We start from the raw sequence: 16,702 nt of genomic DNA on the forward strand, positions 1-16,702 counted from the left end.
CACATAAATCATCGCCTTCCACGCAGTCGCCTCGTTATTTGCGAAGCGAGAGTTCCTCGCCCTGAGCGCGAACGCTCGTGTAACTAACTAAAACTGAGACGCAAACACTTCGCGCACAATTATACGAGTGCCGCTAGTGCAATCTATCGTAAAATCTCTTGGTGCATAAGATCTAAAAATAAAATTGTCAGTAAAAGACAACTTCTGACTTATTACATCATTATTATAGCCCGCACAAAGGCTTTGCAAGGCTCGATAGAGCAAGAAACCCCGCTGCGCTGGAAGTGCATGCACGCACTGCGAGGTCAAGCCCGTACATTTACCAAGTAAATAGAAGCGATAGAACGAAAGGACAGAAACAGCGTTCACCATCATTTATTCCCGTTTCGAGTGCACGCGAGCCCATCGGCTAATAACTAGGTTCCTCGTATATTCCCCGGACAAACAAGATTGACCCAGCTTTGTTTGCTCAATATCCCAAGTCGGCAAAAGCTGCCTGTTTAAAAACCGGAACCAAGGATAGCGAGATGAATCGTACGCCACGAAACAGAGCGCCCGCGACACAACGCAAACAAAAGAATGTTCGGTATAGGCTGCGGATGCCTCAAAAAATTTTACACTGTGTACACACAGGAGGCGAACATTCTGATCAGCAAACGAAATGAAAAGCGTCTACAGCGGAGAACATCTAGGTTCGGGCGACCGACCAGACGAAACAAAACGTTCGGCTCGCACGAAGACAAAGCGCGAAGCGAGCGAGATAGAGGAAGGGGGCGTAAGCGAAAAGCACACACGGCGGGAGCGGGGACAAATAGCCGGCGACCTTTCTCCCGTCTCGAGCGGCGGAGAGCAAAAGCCGAGGCGCCTCGCGTAATGTACGCCCGCGTGCGAGGTCAAGCCGTGGTAAGATTGTGTAAGCAGGTGGCCCGAGCGCCGCCACGTTCATCGCTCGTCTTCAAGTCTCTACCGCGCTCGCTTCACGGAAGGCTTGGCCGAAACAAGGTCAGGAGACGACGCGACCCGGTATGCTACTGAAGGGAAGAACAACCAAAAGCACATAACGAAAGAACTTGCAAGCTCCGCAAGCCATGAGGAGCGGGGGCCGAGTTAGCGGCTATGCTGTTAGCGGTGGCGCGAAGTTCCGAGTTTACAGTAGCGGTCCGAAGGAGCCGGCAGTGGTAGAATGGGCAAGTGCGAGGGTTTCCGATCCTCGCTGCGCGAGGATTTCTACTGGGCCGGCCGCTCTTTCAATGTGGATGAAAAACACACGCACGCACGCACAGGCGTCGGTGGCTGAGAGACACCGCTAAGTAGGCTGGTGGCGACGACGTCTGCGAGCTGGACCGCAGCGCCGGAGGGTGTGTGGGACGCGATTCCGCCGCCACCTTGGCGACGTGCGTACGTACGCGGGGGTAATCTCGTAATGAGGACGGCCGACCGTGCGCCGCACGCGGGGTTTGTAAAAGCAAAGACGCTTTGCTTTGCCCAGCCGGTTTGTGGCTAATCAGTTCGGATCCGCTGGTGGCGACCAGCTAGAGAGAATACGGTTTGTCTCGCCCGTTGGTAGAAGTCGTGGCCTTTCTTTCTTGTTTGTCTTCTGGTGGTATCCCGTCTTTGTTTTTCGTTTGCTTTTTTTTTCGCTCTCAATCTTGCGTGCTGGCTCAGCTCCTGACACCTGCGTCGAGCGCGTGAGTCGAGGGCGCTCTGTTGTTGTCGCTTGACGCTAACGAGGCACTTCCCGCGGTGCGTTAAGAAGACAAAAGACTAGCCGTCTGAAGACAGGACGGCGCTGCCCCGATGGGAGAACGACACTTCCTTCCTCCCTCCTCCTCCTCCTACTCCTCCTCCTCTTCTCTCTTTGCCCACCCGTATCCAAAGGCACCGTTCTTATCTGTTCCTGAAAAACGACTGTCGGTGCGTGCTTGTCGATTGAGGTCATTAGGCGCGTCGTATATTGACCCGTTGAACCCGCTCCTCTTCGGATGGCGGCGAAGGAGAACGAGCCCCGAGAGATCAATCATAAGTGACAAGTTTGCCGTGGCGCACCGTTGGCGCCCTGCAGCGTAGTTAGCTGAGCGTGCATTCTACGTCGTTTCGCAATGCATGGGGGCGCCCCGGTTTTGAGGAAACTTCAAGGTGTATAGACCGGCGTGCACCGACGGTGCTAGCATCGCGTCACAGCGTGTCAATGTTTATGCGACAAGAGTTATGCGGCGTAAAAAAGATCTCCCAGGAGTTCAGTGCTGTATTACGCTACGTTGAGGCTGCGTAGTGCGTACCCGGAGCCAAGAAGTAAGGTAGGTTTGCGAAATACAACCGCTGAAATCCGCGCCAGTCGCACGTGTGGCCGCGCGTGCCATGCAGGATAGCCGAGATCTCGTCAGAGAGTGAATACACCGGCCAACAGTACCGAGAGATAAAACTGTACAAACTGAGAAGATGGAAATAACAAATTGTGTAGATGGAGAAACGTCGCATATGTAAAGCACGCTTAAAAAACGTGCGATGACTGTATACACGCCGCCCCTGGAAGGGCAACAAACAAGCCCTGAGGAAAATTTAAAACAGTTTATTATCGCTCCATATTTTATAAACAATGTGATGGGAAGCCTGAGGGATTCTGTATATTGCAGAACATCGGCACGCTGCATTTGCTGGGTTTGTGTGTGTGTGTGAAGAGACAGGGATAGAGAGACATACAGCTGTCATGTAGGCCTCTTGAACTATTGTTCATTCCTTATAAAATTATTGCTCTGAAAGATCGAGCGGCTAGAGGATTCAGCGTGAAACGCACGACCGCTAATGTCATCGCTTCCCGTGGAGGTGGGTGTACAACCGTACGCGGTAAACATCCCGCCATACCCCCCCTATAGTACTTTCTACACTGTAGAAGTTTGCAGGACAGACCGAGATTCGCACATTGGCTGTAAGCGGGCACGTTCTCGTGTTCGTGCTCTCCGAGCCCCCTTCAGCGTCAAGTATTCATCTCCGCCTCCCACGCCCGGGTAGCGTGACGCGGTTTACCCGCGCAACTAATCACTAGCGCATTAATCAACGCTACACCGTGCTCAACACCGCATCAGAGGTTCACGCTGACGTGCGGCAAGCCATCACCACCGAGACAAACGAAGGCCTTGGAACGACTTCTTCGCCCTCGTTGTGTTCACCACTCCACCGACCTTTCAGAATCCTTAACTTGACGCGTCCCGATTTTTTCCAAACCTGAGTGAGTGATTGATCGGCGATAAGTTTATTTATTACGCTGTCATAGGGCCCACATTTAGATCGCAGTGGACGGTGGCAGGCGGTGCAGCAAACCAGGGCTCCGCCAAGGAGTGCTTAAGACGTGCGGAAGATTAAGCGGCCGCCTTGTGGGAGCGGGCGGCCGGCGATAGCCCCGAGCGCCGACCGCGGCGAGCACATCGCAAGGCCGCGCATTACAGACGGAACCGAGGCGGAAAGAACGCGCAACATATTGGGGCTATTAATCTCCCATGCCGCAGCCTCCGCGCTCGGCTTTTCTTGACGGGGCCACGCGAGTGGCTTGGATGACGGAACACGACGCGCGGTCCGCCTGGGCCCCGTCGTTCCCAACTCGTTTTCGACTCCCGCTCTCGGTCGTGGATATAACGGGCTAAGTAGGGAGCGGCGAGTGCCATTCGGCAGCATTCGCTAACCGCTGATTCTATACGTTACGATTTGAAGTTCTTGTGGCTCGGGAAGTGCGGGTTTGTGCGTCTTCGGCAATGATGTTCCGTGCACGCTCACTTTAAAGGTACCCCGCAGCACTTTTTGTAGCGTGAGCTACACTGGCCGATGTTGAGCAGTTTCGCGTGGCTCCTGGAGAGCCGTGCTGCGCATGCGCGAGAAGCAGTGACGTCTCACGGCTCACAGCTGGCGTGCTGGAGCCGCCGCCGCCGCGATTGGATTGGATTGGATTGGAAATGGTTTTAGCAGCAGTAAGAACGACAATCAGCTAATACTAGACAACCAGGAAACCTAAGAATAACCAGTTGAACCTTAGCTCACGCTACGTATATCCTGGCAAAGCCGAGCTAAGCCACTGCTAATTTTTTATATATTTTTTTCGAACTCCTAAATGCATGCCAAGCGTAGTCAACCAACACACCCAGTACTTATATCAGGGGTCGCAAAATAACTTCAGCCAAAAATTACTGCTCTATGCTCATCAGATAACATAGAAACTTGCTCAAAAGATTTTTATCTCTTTCCCGGTCTTGGCGTTCTCCAACCACTGGAATTTCGTCATTACAGCGGTTTACGAGCTATTGGCCGATTTTCATCAGTTGCAGCTATGAACGTATTCAATGGCCACTTTAAAAAGAAAGCCACAAAAGCAAAACAGAAACGGAAGGCGGATATGCTGCGACGGGCAAATCAGGCAGTGCCGCTCCGTGTCGGCGATAACTATAGCTTTCGCAGTGCGCCCAGAAGCGAAGGAAAGTATGAAAGTGTTTATTGGAAGTCTTGCAGAGTCCCTTTAAGTTTCCCTATCCACGCCACAAAATTTTTGCGCTGTTCCTGGGCAGGATTTTAAAAAGTTCATTCACACTCACCAGCATTTATTAAGGGCCACTTAGTGAGTTGCATTGATGCTCCGTCGCATATATCTACTTTCACGTCGAGCAACAGTAAGTTGCACTACAAAGTCCCGTATTCAGCAGGGACTTCGTTGAGAGACCATTCGGTTGCCCAAAGGTTTTGCGTCGCTAATTATTTTAAGCCTATGCTGACTATTGCAAATCCTAGAGAACAGTTACGAGCCCCTGAGCACGCTGTGACGCCGGGAAGCGGGTACGTCGGGTGATTCTCGGGAGAACAATAACTCCACGTATTTACGCAGTATAGAGCGGAAGCTTGGGCGTGTTGTTAATTCTTTTTGGAAAAAGGTTCACAGCGTGGGAGACGAGGACGAGGACTTGTCCTGTGTTCTTCGTCGTCCTCGTTTCCCGCGCTGTGAACCTTTTTCCAAAACGTGTTTACGGCCGTCGTCGTAAAATATGCAGGCGGTACTAGTTGAAATTCTGGACAGCTAATCCCCTGCAAACTAGCGATGGCCTCATTTGGGTCTAATTAATATACGCCGCGAATTCAGTGAAACAGGGAAAGTTCTTTGCACGGAACATCACTTGTGAATTACATCACTCTATGGTTAAAGGGATTATGCAACACTTTTTTCAACTTTGTTTCGAAATCTTAAATGCTTTCAGAACGTAGTAAACAAACACGTCCAGTACTTATAATATGGGATCACAAAATACCGCAGCCAAAAAATTACTGCTCTTCATCCATTAGATAACTAATGCTCGAACGATTTTTCTCTGTTTTCCGGTCTTGGCGTTCTTCGAGTGCTCGAATGACGTCATTACAGCGATGTCGCGTCCATTGGCCGGCTTCCTTTCAGTTGCAAAAATAAACTGAAATGACAGCTACTGAAATGACAGCCACAAAAGCAGAGCAGAAACAAAAGGCGGATCGCGTGCTGCGACTAGCACATCACGCAGTGCCGCTCCATGCTGGCGATAACTGTAGCTTTCATAGTGCTTCCAGACGTGAAGTAAGGTATGAAAGCGTTTATCGGAAGCGTTATAGAGTCCCTTTAAAGCCAAATTAGCGGAGTGCGGTAGAACCATTCGTTCTTCACGGCGTTTATTTACTTTATCTTCTTTTACAATGTTCATGTGCGTATAAGACATTCCGCGAAATCCGGTTGCCGAGATGTATATCGGAGCATAACGGGGTACCTGTAACAGAACAGTGTGTTAACAATGTGTGCTGTGTTGAACGCCAGATGGCGAGCGGGTCTGTGAGTATACCAGGTTGGTACGACGGTCACGCTTATGTCACACTTTACACTTTACACACTTTACGAGAGACACAACTTCGAGTAATGTAGCCCGAATGAAAGAAGGGTGGGGGGGGGGGGGGGGGGGGGAGAGTGATAAAAATGTTTACACATTTGTTTTGGTTTCAAAAATCCCCACTGCTTTACAAAGCCAAACTACAGCTGGTGTTAGGGCTATGGTTAGGTGTCAAGGAATCTTGGTGATTAGCTACCCGCGAACAAGAGGTCAAGCAGCACGGTCTACGAAGAAAAGAAACAACGAGGGCGGTAACCAAAATGGAGCCTGGTTGTCAAAACTACGCCTCAGTGCCAGAAATGAAATAAAACTTAAACGAAGGGCGAGAGAAATCGCATGCCTCGATAGATGCCGTCTTTGTCTCTTTTTTCGTCATCGCCAACTGCACTAATCACATAGACATGGTCATTTTAGGTAGATTTCTTCGTTAGGAATTTCATAAGTATTCTTCACCGCAGCACTTCGTTAGCTCTACGCGGCTGATGACATCCAATCCTCACGAGACATCCAGAGAAAAACAAACCCAACGCGGAAGCAAAACAGTTCACTGGCGCCTTCCCAAAATGAAATTTCTGGTCTATTTGATGTCCATTTCGCTCGCTCTTCCGACGAACGTTCAATCGTTTCACCAACCTGAGTACGCATCAGTTGGGCTTCGCTTTTTTTTTAACTGCGTCTTGCTCCGCGCACCTGGGTGCTGACGATCGCAAGAATCGAAGATTCTCCAAGCGCAGTTTTTGTTGTTGTCATCGTCGCTGTTCCACTTTCCGTCATGCTAGCGCGCAGAAAATTGGATTTTGAACGGGTCTCCGGACAGCAGTACACGGCAGTGACGTGGCGATCGAACGCAACGCCGAGAAATTCACCGGTCGTCGTGATGTTTGCTGCGGCAAAGCGAGAGAGAAAAATAAAGAACCCTAAATCTTTGAGTAAAAAAAAAAAAAAGAAAAGAAAAGAAACTCACGCTTTCGCGCCAGGCTTTCGCTGCACGTATCCGTAGTTTACTACCGTTTCTTCCGTCAGGCTTCATACGCGCGGCTGTATTGCTCAACACAATTGACGTCGTATACAACATCGATCAAGCGCCCGCTCCTCGCGCGTTCAATTTGCCATCGCTTTTTTTTTTGTTATTGTCATTTTCTCTGCCTATACCATTCACGCACATCTTTTACTTCTACGGTGAACCCGAAAATTTCCGCGCGCTGGCACCCGAGGAGGCTCCCGCGAGAAAAAAAAAAAAAATCGATGCGAGCACGTTCTTCGACTGTGGGCATAGACTGAAAGTTTTGAGAGCAAGGACTTCTCTCGTCTGGCTTCTTGTGTCCAAGTGCGCAGGAATTCCGCACGTTTTCCACCACCTATGGGCACGTCTGGCTGGCTCAAGATTACTTTCTCGGTGGTAAGTTTTCCCCGAAGAATCGGTGGCGGAAAACAACAGGAAATTGGACCGGCGTTCACGATTGATCAGTGAGGGTCGATTTGCTGTCGGATCCACGCACTGTATACATGTAAGTCTATGTCGTGCGTCAGAGTTTCTGGCGTCCGTTAAGCACGCTAGGAGAAGAGAGCCGATAATCGCTTGTGGAAGAACATTCGAAATTGGCGCCAGACAGTTTAAATTTAGACACAAACATGGTGATGACGATGTTGCTGGGATTATTGTGGACGATGATGATGCCGACGACAACGAATATATTAGTAGTAGTACGAGTAGTAGGAGTAGGAAAAGTAGCAATAATAACAGTAATAAGGATGATGATTACGATTGTGATGCTAGTCGAAATTGAAGAATACGCCACTCGTGGCCTGCATGGCTCTCAATCTGCAAGGAAGAATTGCCGGAAAAACAGAAGTGAACGCCACTAAAAGAGTCCGATGACAGCGCGAGATCACAGAGCTCGTCGCTTTAGACTTCCGTAACGATCCGAATTCCACGGGGCAAACGGATAGAGTAAGCTCTCGGGGCCCCCAGCTTATATACGTCTCCGATTTGGTCGGTGTTTTTTCGCCCCGACCCCGTAGAAGGAACGTAACCGGCTTAGCCCTTCCGTTAAGAGCGCGAGCGATAGTTCTGGCAGGTTACAGGGAAAACCTCTCCGGAGTGAAAACAACAGGCGTTGACAAATCTGCTCCCATCCCATCAGGCGACTTAGAGTGATAGGGGACACATATTGAATTAGTAGGCAACGACGGATGCGCCTTGTTTCACCGACGTTCGCTCAGGGGGCACTACAAAGCGGCAATCGATCGCACGCTAATGCCGTAAAGAAAAGGAAAACAACCGAACGACTGGATCGAACATTGCACACCGCTGCTAAAAAAAGTGGCGGGAAAAACAAAATAGGCGGAGCAAGGGAAGCCAGGGAAGAAGCGATGCGGGATGGACGGACAGCGGAGAGAGGCCAGCCGGAGGAGATTTGTTGCCGTGCGAATGCCCCTGCCCATTATTGATCCAATTTGGAGGAACACGCTGAACGACGACAGGGCCGTTCGATCACGCGCGTGCTGCTGCGGCAGTCGGTCGGACGGGGGCTGAAAGGCCACTGGCGCTGCGGCCTAGCATCCTCCCAGCTGCACGCAAGAGGATGCGTTAGCGCGCGCGAACGTTGCAGCTTACAGCCTCCGCCTTCCGGACACCGCAGAAGAAACTGGCCGAATGCCAGGAGTGCTGGCTTAGCGATTACGACTTTCTACTGTTGGGCGCGAGACCGCTGGTTGCATTTGCGGCTGCAGTGTGTTGCCTTCTGAAGGAGCTAAATACAAATACGGAACTGAAACTAAAGCGTGGCAAACTGTTCGCATGGCGACGCAGTGAAACATCCCCCTCGCGAGGGGCACGATCAAATGCAGAGCATTTCCGGGGGCGCACGACGTTAAGTAGTTTGCGTTACGTTAATGTTGTTGCACTTGTGGCAACTGCTGACGAGAGACCGCTCGTCAGCAGTAAAATTGGCAGCCTCGGCGCACGTTGAGTCCGAGAGAGGGGAGAGAGTGTCCTTGAAACGTGCCTGGGCGCGCTATCGAATGTTGATCGCGCCTATAGCGAAACGTCTGAGCCGGGCATGTCGAGGCGAGCGATGCGGACAACTACGGACGCCAAGAACGGGTGACATCGTGAGTTAAAGAAATGCTGCGCATTTAAAACGGCCCCGTGAAAGTCGATTGCAGCAAGTTAGTGACGGCCTAAATTGACCCCGATGCAACTGCTAAACGTGGAAAGAAGGAGGAGGGAACTGTCCGGAGTTTAGTTTGCGCCTCACTGGAGGTTGTGGAGCGGATTATTGAGGAAGAAAGGAAGACGAATGTTGAACAAGCCAGCGGCCCTCTCCCACCGTCCTCCTCTTTCCCCTCTCCACAGTTGCAAAGCCTGGTGGCCGGCGGGTCGCTGTTACAGTGCATGCAACTGTAAAAAAAAACTGCGGAAAGATTTTTCTGTTCTTATATTTTTGTCTCAGTTACAAAAGCCTTTCATGCTTTGCAGCCTACAAGCACGACAGGATACGACCACAGGCTACACACCATGTAGTTGATAGGCTGGGTTCACTTAGCCGAGGGCCAAAAGAATGGTCACACGTTCGAAGCGTGCCACTAAACGCAGCCCTGTTTTAGTGCCATGTGCCTTCGGCAAGTTGAAAAGATATCCCGCATTTTGTCAAAAGGACTTGCACCGGACGCACATCTTGTTGGCCGCGACAATTCTGGTAGCGTCTGCCACCTCCCCGTGGTATTGTCACGGTTGTAATGCGAAATAATTATATTGCCCATTAAGCGAAAAGCCCGCGGCAGCGACAGCATTGGCGTTGACGTCTGTAAAAGTGAAACGGCTCTTCCGGAAGCGTTCCATAGCACGAAGCGTTTCAAAGTGCGTGCCTAAACTCGGAAGTAGCGAGAGGTGGCTGTCCGCGCCGGTACACAGTGCATGAAGTGAGCGGCAGAAGGAGCAGCGAAATTGACCATCATCTTCAGCAGCCGTGCAACGCGTTGGAGACAGGTCGAAGTCATTCGAAAACCTTCTGGCGGACCGCAAAGCAAAGCGTCTCAAGCGGCAAGATTACAAAGCCCTTCGACAACGCGAGTGGTACGCAAGGCGTCTCAGAAGTTTAGCTGATCGTGCTTCCGCATTTACTCGATCATGCTTCTGCATTTACAGCCCATAATAAGTGATTAGGTGTCCTCGAACATTTTATGGTCGCCATTGGGTTGTCATTATAGTATTGTTGTTTCGGTACTTCTTTGTTTCTTTCGTTTCTAATAATATTTTATTTTGTAAGCATTGTTGTTTATATGGTTTTTTTAAGTGTAGAATGTATGTACTCAATTTGGTTTACTTAGTCCCGTGGATGATTTTATTTTGCTTGTCTCCTTTTAAACCCCCTTCCCTCTATAAAGCTGCTTGCCCTCAGGGTAAAATAAATAAATAAATAAATAAATAAATAAATAAATAAATAAATAAATAAATAAATAAATAAATAAATAAATAAATAAATAAATAAATAAAAAATAAATAACGTAGACCAGCTTTCCACCTTTGGTTTCACGAGGTTGCTCCTCTCTCCCTTGAACTGGCACCAGCGAAAGAAGCCGAGCAGAGAGGATTTCTTGATGTGGAAGGTTACTAACCCTTATCAAGTAAATGTAACAAAACAAAACTAACTGAAAACCCTTATTAATACCGTCTGGCTTCGTTCTTTCCTTTATAGTGTCATGCATTACCACTTTTAATTTTATTTTCCCAGTTAAGTTTCTGAGAAGGGTCCTCGAAGTGTGTTGAGCAGGAACGTCAGGGTGCATGCATGTATATCGATGAACAGGGCGCCATATAGCGCCTCTCCCCACGTACACCCCGTCTCTTTTTCTCGCAAAACGCTTCTGCATCGGCCTTCGTGTAACCTAAGCAAATCTGCTTTGAAACTCCGCTGCCCTACTTAACTTCTTCTCCTCTGCTTATCTATTTGTTGTTGTTGAAGGAATGCAACCTGTATTGAAAGGAACCCGCTCACATTCACAGCGGACGCCCCCACGGCCCAAATGGCCCTCGCGTGCTGGTTTACGCGTGTTCGCAAAGAAAGCCTGCGGGGCGCAATGCATTGCATAACCGGCGACGACGGCCGATCGATGGGAGCGCGAATGCCGGCATGAATAGTCATCCCCCTTACCGTGCCCGATCCCTGCGGGGGGCTGCTCGTAGCCGGAGTGCCCGCATACTTTCTCACACGTGTCTTCGCGCGCCTCGAACTATCAGGGCCGAAGGATTTACAACTCGATAGTGCCTGGGCAGCTAGGAGCGAGTCCTGTTTCTCTCTAGGGGTATGCATGTAACGAGATTGATTCTCGTGGACGCGGCGTCTCGTGAGGATTGGATGTCATCAGCCGCGTAGAGCTAACGAAGTGCTGCGGTGAAGACGACTTACGAAATTCTTGACGACGAATTCTACTTAAAATGACCATATCTATGCGATTAGTGCAGTTGCGGATGAAAAAGAAAAAGAGAGACAGAGAGAGACAGATGGTATCTATTGAACCATGCATTCTGTCTGTTGGAAGTTTAATCGAAAAATTTTGCGCGCGCCCTCAAAGTTCGTGCTCTGTTGACGCCACAGTCCCCGTTCAGGCATGGCCAACACTCATTTGGTTCGAAATGTCCAATGGCAAAAATAAAGGTCACAGTGAAAACGCAAATGGAAGAAGGTAAAATTTTTGTTGGGTATTGTGTCATGACAGCATGACATGTTTTTTTAGTGGGTACACTAGAGGACGGGAATTAAATGGAATGAAATTGGTATTGTGTCAATTTCGCTGAAAATGTCTGACTAGTACCACGTCGTATTATCGTTCACTAACTTACTTATAGTCCCGTCTACGCCTCGTCCTCGTCCCTTTGCGCTGTTTTGAGAATGCTATACCAACACGCCCAAGCTTATACCTTAGTTAAGCTTTTAGTCCCTTTATATTTTTTTATTAACGGGATCCGGGTTTCCGAAATTTTTCAGTGTATATTGTAGCTCGCATGACTGTGCTGCCCCGCACAAAGACCACAGCCGATTCGCTTCTTCAATATACAACGGCCGAAAGTGTGTACAAGTGAGGTGGTAGTGGCAGAGAAGGTGGACCACTGGTCACGATGGATGAAGGCACGTACACTGCAAGCCCCTATCCAAATTTTCATCGAGTGCATTAAAACGCTGACGAAAAAAATTCATGACTGTTATAGGTTTTCTTTAATGCCCGCAAAAGCTCAACCGGGGTGCTTTTAACGCAGAGCACAACAAAGGTTCTATTCTCGTCAAAGCATCTCCTCCAAAAGAACTGAACAAACAGAACAGATACTCGCAAAGAAAAGATTTCAAAACAAGATAAAAGCCCGCTGGGCTCGAGTTTCCCAAAGGCTAAGCTTTCGGCTGGGATATACGAAGGAGAGCGACAAAGGTCGGGGCCGTGTACGCCACTCTATCGATCCCTCCAAGGAGATCTCCCTCTCTCTCGGGGGCGGCCTTCCCTTCAAGCCGGAGTCGTCTCAGTGACTTCATTCAGCTTCTTATTGCACCATACACACACACAACGAACGCGTACGCTCGAACGGGCCCCCTGAAGGTCCTTACGGCAGACGAATCCCTTTGATGTGGACCGCTCCCGCTATACCTGGCCGGTGAGATGGCTGCCGCAGAGCGCTAGCGGAGCACCACGGCCCAATACTGGCGCAATGGCGTACAGAGGGCGAGAGTATAAGAAATATTACACCCGTTTAGGACACTGTGACGTAGGGATATAGCGGATAAATTTATAACGCTTACCTTTTCTACGCTTTCCAGGAATTCAACATGCTTACCCCCCCCCCCCCCGACCGAATACGCTGCCTCCAGAGATGCTATGATAAATGAGACGTTATGGTCAACGATAAAACACTCAGGTTATTGCTGCCCCGTAGGCTGCCCGCTAAACCCGATCCGCTGTGCGGCATCAATTATTTGATGGGAACATGATGCGGACGGTTCTTTCCACTAATAAGAGTGCGGTATAATGCAAAATATATGACCATCGAAGTAAGGTAAGCCTACAGTTATTAGAAAGAAAAACGGGCCAACATTGTTATTTCAGGGACTGGAAAGTACGCCAACGTTGCGCAAAATATTGCTGAGTTATTTTAATCCTACGGGACCCAGCTACACTCAGGTTATGAGGATTGCCACACTGTGGCGCTGCAAGTCAAATTAGGACCGAATGAGGTAAGAAAATTATGGTCGTAATCAACCTGCAGCGGTGCGTTTAAATGCCCTATACTCGAGCGTTCGTGGCCTTTCATGCCATAATAAATAGTTTCCCTGCTTGCGAATTGAACTCTCCAACATCTGGGTGCTTGAAGCACGCGTTAGTCTCTAGGCCTTAGTCGCTAACTTTGATGCACTGGCTAGACGTCTCAAAATCGTGCTTGACGACGCTGCTGGTCACTGATGATAGTTCGCAGGTAACAGAAAAGGTAACAGAAATAGGTAACATAAATAGGTAACAGAAATAGGTAACATAAATAGGTAACAGAAATAGGTAACAGAAATAGGTAACAGAAATAGGCATACAGAAATAGGTAACAGAAATAGGTAACAGAAATAGGTAACAGAAATAGGTAACATAAATAGGTAACAGAAATAGGTTACAGAAATAGGTAACAGAAATAGGCATGCAGAAATAGGTAACAGAAATAGGTAACAGAAATAGGTAACAGAAATAGGCATACAGAAAAAATAGGCATAAATAGGCACACAAAAAAATACACAAAAAAATACACAAAAAATAGGCATCAGAAAAAAAGGTAACAGAAATAGGCATACACATAGGAAGCCTGAAGCAAACATTTAACATCAGAAAGCCGGAGATGTTGAAAGTTCCCCCGTTTCTGTGGAGGCGCACGACCGTCCCTCTGTTTATAAACATGGCCATAGATTTGAAAACAGTGGTGAAGACCCGGTGAACTAACAGTTTCTGTGCGCATGCTTGTACGACGAGTGGAAGCAGTTACTTCATCTGTCCCTGTACACGAGACACTGACTAAGCGTTCGGTCTGTCACGAAGAAGATAAAAATAAAAACATTAGATAGAAAAATGTAGCAAGGAGAAATCATGAACCAGTTTGTAGGAAAATCGCCACGTAGGTGGAGGAAGCTATATAAGAAAGGTCACCCTGCTCCTGAATTAGAAATGTTCCTTTTTCTTAATCAAGCGCTGCCCACTTTGACGTCATACGTCATCATGATTATGTTATCAATTACGTTCTGCAGCCTAATTAGACTCGTATAAAGAACTTCGACACCCACACAAAAAAAACTGCTTCAGTAACATATTTCATTTCGTCTACATCACTGCGGGTAATGAATATCGCCCCTAAGCCAGTTGCTTACGCAGTGCACCTTACCCTTCGCACACATGCTTCTTTGTTTCGTCCTCTCTAACGCATGATTGACAAGGGCTTCGGCCTCTTGGTCGTTTGTCAGGGCTAAGCGGCCAGGTTTTGCCGCTGCTGCCACGCGCAGTGACACGCAGAGCCCCGTTGTCCCGGGAGACCTATCCGTGACCCAGAATGCACGCACGGGGCGTACCGGTGGTCGTCTAGGCGGGCTAGGCGCCGAGCAGCTAGAGCATTTTTGGGGCGGCTACTGTCCACCGTAATTTTTTTTTCAGGTCCCTAAGTGCCGCTGTGGGCGGTTCGTTTCAATACACTATAATTATTTCCATGGCCGCAGTATAGCCTTGCCCTGGTCTGGGTCACCGCGTCGTCCGAGGGCCGTGTAGGCAAGAATTGCACGTATTAAAGTTCCATTAATCCTGAGTAAAGAGGAAGACAATTTCGTTGATTATTTATGATTTATGGACGATGAGGAGAGTGATGAACAGTAAAGCTGCGGGTCGCCAATTTAATGCCTGCCGCAAAACCAAGGCGGATCCCACGCAGACAGTATGAATGCTATTACCACGTCTTGTAGAGTACGTTGCACTTTGCGGTCGCTTCTGGCAAATCTAAATAATTCTAAGAGGCCGAAAGGAAACAACCCGATTTTTTTACACGAAATATCGGAGTACGCTCAGAAGCATCAGCCAGTTGACATGCAGCTCTCAGTCCATCACTAAAGTGAAACGTTGGAAGCCTCCCAAACTCCGCACAAGAGTTTGTTGAGCTATTGACGTGCCAGGTGTTATTTACGGTGCCTCAAACAACCAACACGATTGTTCGTTCTCATGAAAATAAATATCAAACTTTCCACTAATTGAACCAGTATTTCTCGCTCGTGTTGAACTAGTATTTTTCCCGTAATTCTTTGTTTAATTATTACCTTAGCTTTCACACACCCGCCAAGCCGAATCCTTAATGTTAGGGCATATACGCTCATGCGTAAAGTTGAACGTCGCTTCACTAAGGCGAATGCGAGTGATTTTGATTGATTGATTGTGGTGTTTAACGCGCCGACGCAACGCAGGCGATGAGGCGAGCCGTAGTGGAGGGCTCCGGATTAATTTTGACCACCTGGGGATCTTTATCGTGCGCCGAAATCTCGTACACACGGGCGTTTTTGCTTTTCGCCTCCATCAGAAAAGCGGCCGCCGCGGCCGGGAATCGAACCCGCGACCTTGTGCTCAGCAGCGCAACGCCTTAGCCACTGAGCCACCGCGGCGGGTCGAATGCGAGTGGCAGAGCTCTAGCGTGGGGGACACAGCTGGGTTACGAACGGCAGCAGACGACGCGCTTCAATGATGATGATGATTATTAGAGGCTCTCCCTTTGAATCGGGACGTCGGTTGTCCGCAAGCGACTTGCCTGTTGTATTCCACTTACTTGCCCTATTCTTAGCTAACCTAATAACTTTGCCTCCACCCCCAAGCTCCCCCCACCCTTTTTAAACTCCCATCAGCCCCTTCACCCTTTCTTTCTTCCCCCCGATGTTCTAAATTCTCATCCGTATGACAAACGCTGCCGCTTGCAGCGCCACACACCGACTATCATGGGCATCGCCTAGCAACGCGTGGTTGTCGACGGGCGCCATTGACCTGGGCGATCTTCCTGCATTTGGGACATACACTCGCGACGCCAGTCTTCAAGGTGAGTACATATACGGTCATACGTTAAAAAAAAAGAAAAAGAAAGTATCAATCAATACAGAAAGGCTGAGAAGAAGAATGCAAATGTTGGCACTTCCTATCAGCGTAAGTAGATTCGGGAGGAGGGAGGGGGCGTGAGGGCGCTAGCTCCAATACGGGGCCGATTCAGCTTTTACCTACCGTCCCCGGAAGGCATACGGCCGCAAACAAACCTACCCCACACTTAGCCAAACTTTTCTTTCTTCTGCCATCGGCTCGGGTTCACCGCACCCATCTGTTCAGGCCAACTTTGCTTTCAGTGCATCCTGCAAAGCCACCGCACCTTTCCGCTGTGATATGCACCGTACTACAGGCTTCTCTGCGCGAATTGCGCTTCAGCAGAAAAGCAAACGGGACGACCCTCTTTGCATTTTTTGTTCTCGTCAATTCGTCTTCAGATTTCTTTGTTTTTTTTTTTAATTTTTTGCTCTTGTCGCCGTTCACGTCGCTCGTGCGTCACGGACCGGAAATTCTGGGCAGGAGAGACGCGCGTATATATAGGTAACGCGAACACAAACACGGCGACCGCATGCGCGAACGCGTCGACTGCGTTGCCTGCTGGCGGCGCAAACAGCCGTGACGACCACGGCGACGACGACTAGGACGGGGCGAACGCTGCCGCCGCGGGGATCTTGACGGCGATTAAAGAGCCGCTCCCCGCACGCTCCCCGGGCGACCGCTCTCCATCACCCCTGCCC

The 16,702-nt window shown here is 49.2% G+C and overlaps 1 protein-coding gene and 1 long non-coding RNA gene across 4 annotated transcripts in view; one reads left to right on the top strand and one right to left on the bottom strand.

Annotated features, from left to right (window-relative positions):
- Positions 1 to 16,702, bottom strand: part of LOC144137726 (uncharacterized) — a 283,271-nt gene that overhangs the window by 211,384 nt on the left and 55,185 nt on the right. The window lies entirely within an intron of this gene.
- Positions 1 to 16,702, top strand: part of LOC144137727 (uncharacterized) — a 241,073-nt gene that overhangs the window by 197,372 nt on the left and 26,999 nt on the right. The window contains exon 2 of the long non-coding RNA XR_013315720.1: positions 15,851 to 15,966. This is a non-coding gene — a long non-coding RNA (uncharacterized LOC144137727). The remainder of the gene's footprint in view (positions 1 to 15,850; positions 15,967 to 16,702) is intronic.

The sequence above is a fragment of the Haemaphysalis longicornis genome, unplaced genomic scaffold (assembly GCF_048455015.1).
Source record: "Haemaphysalis longicornis isolate Haplotype H1 unplaced genomic scaffold, Haemaphysalis longicornis Haplotype H1 scaffold_49, whole genome shotgun sequence".
NCBI classification, from domain to species: Eukaryota; Metazoa; Arthropoda; class Arachnida; order Ixodida; family Ixodidae; genus Haemaphysalis; species Haemaphysalis longicornis.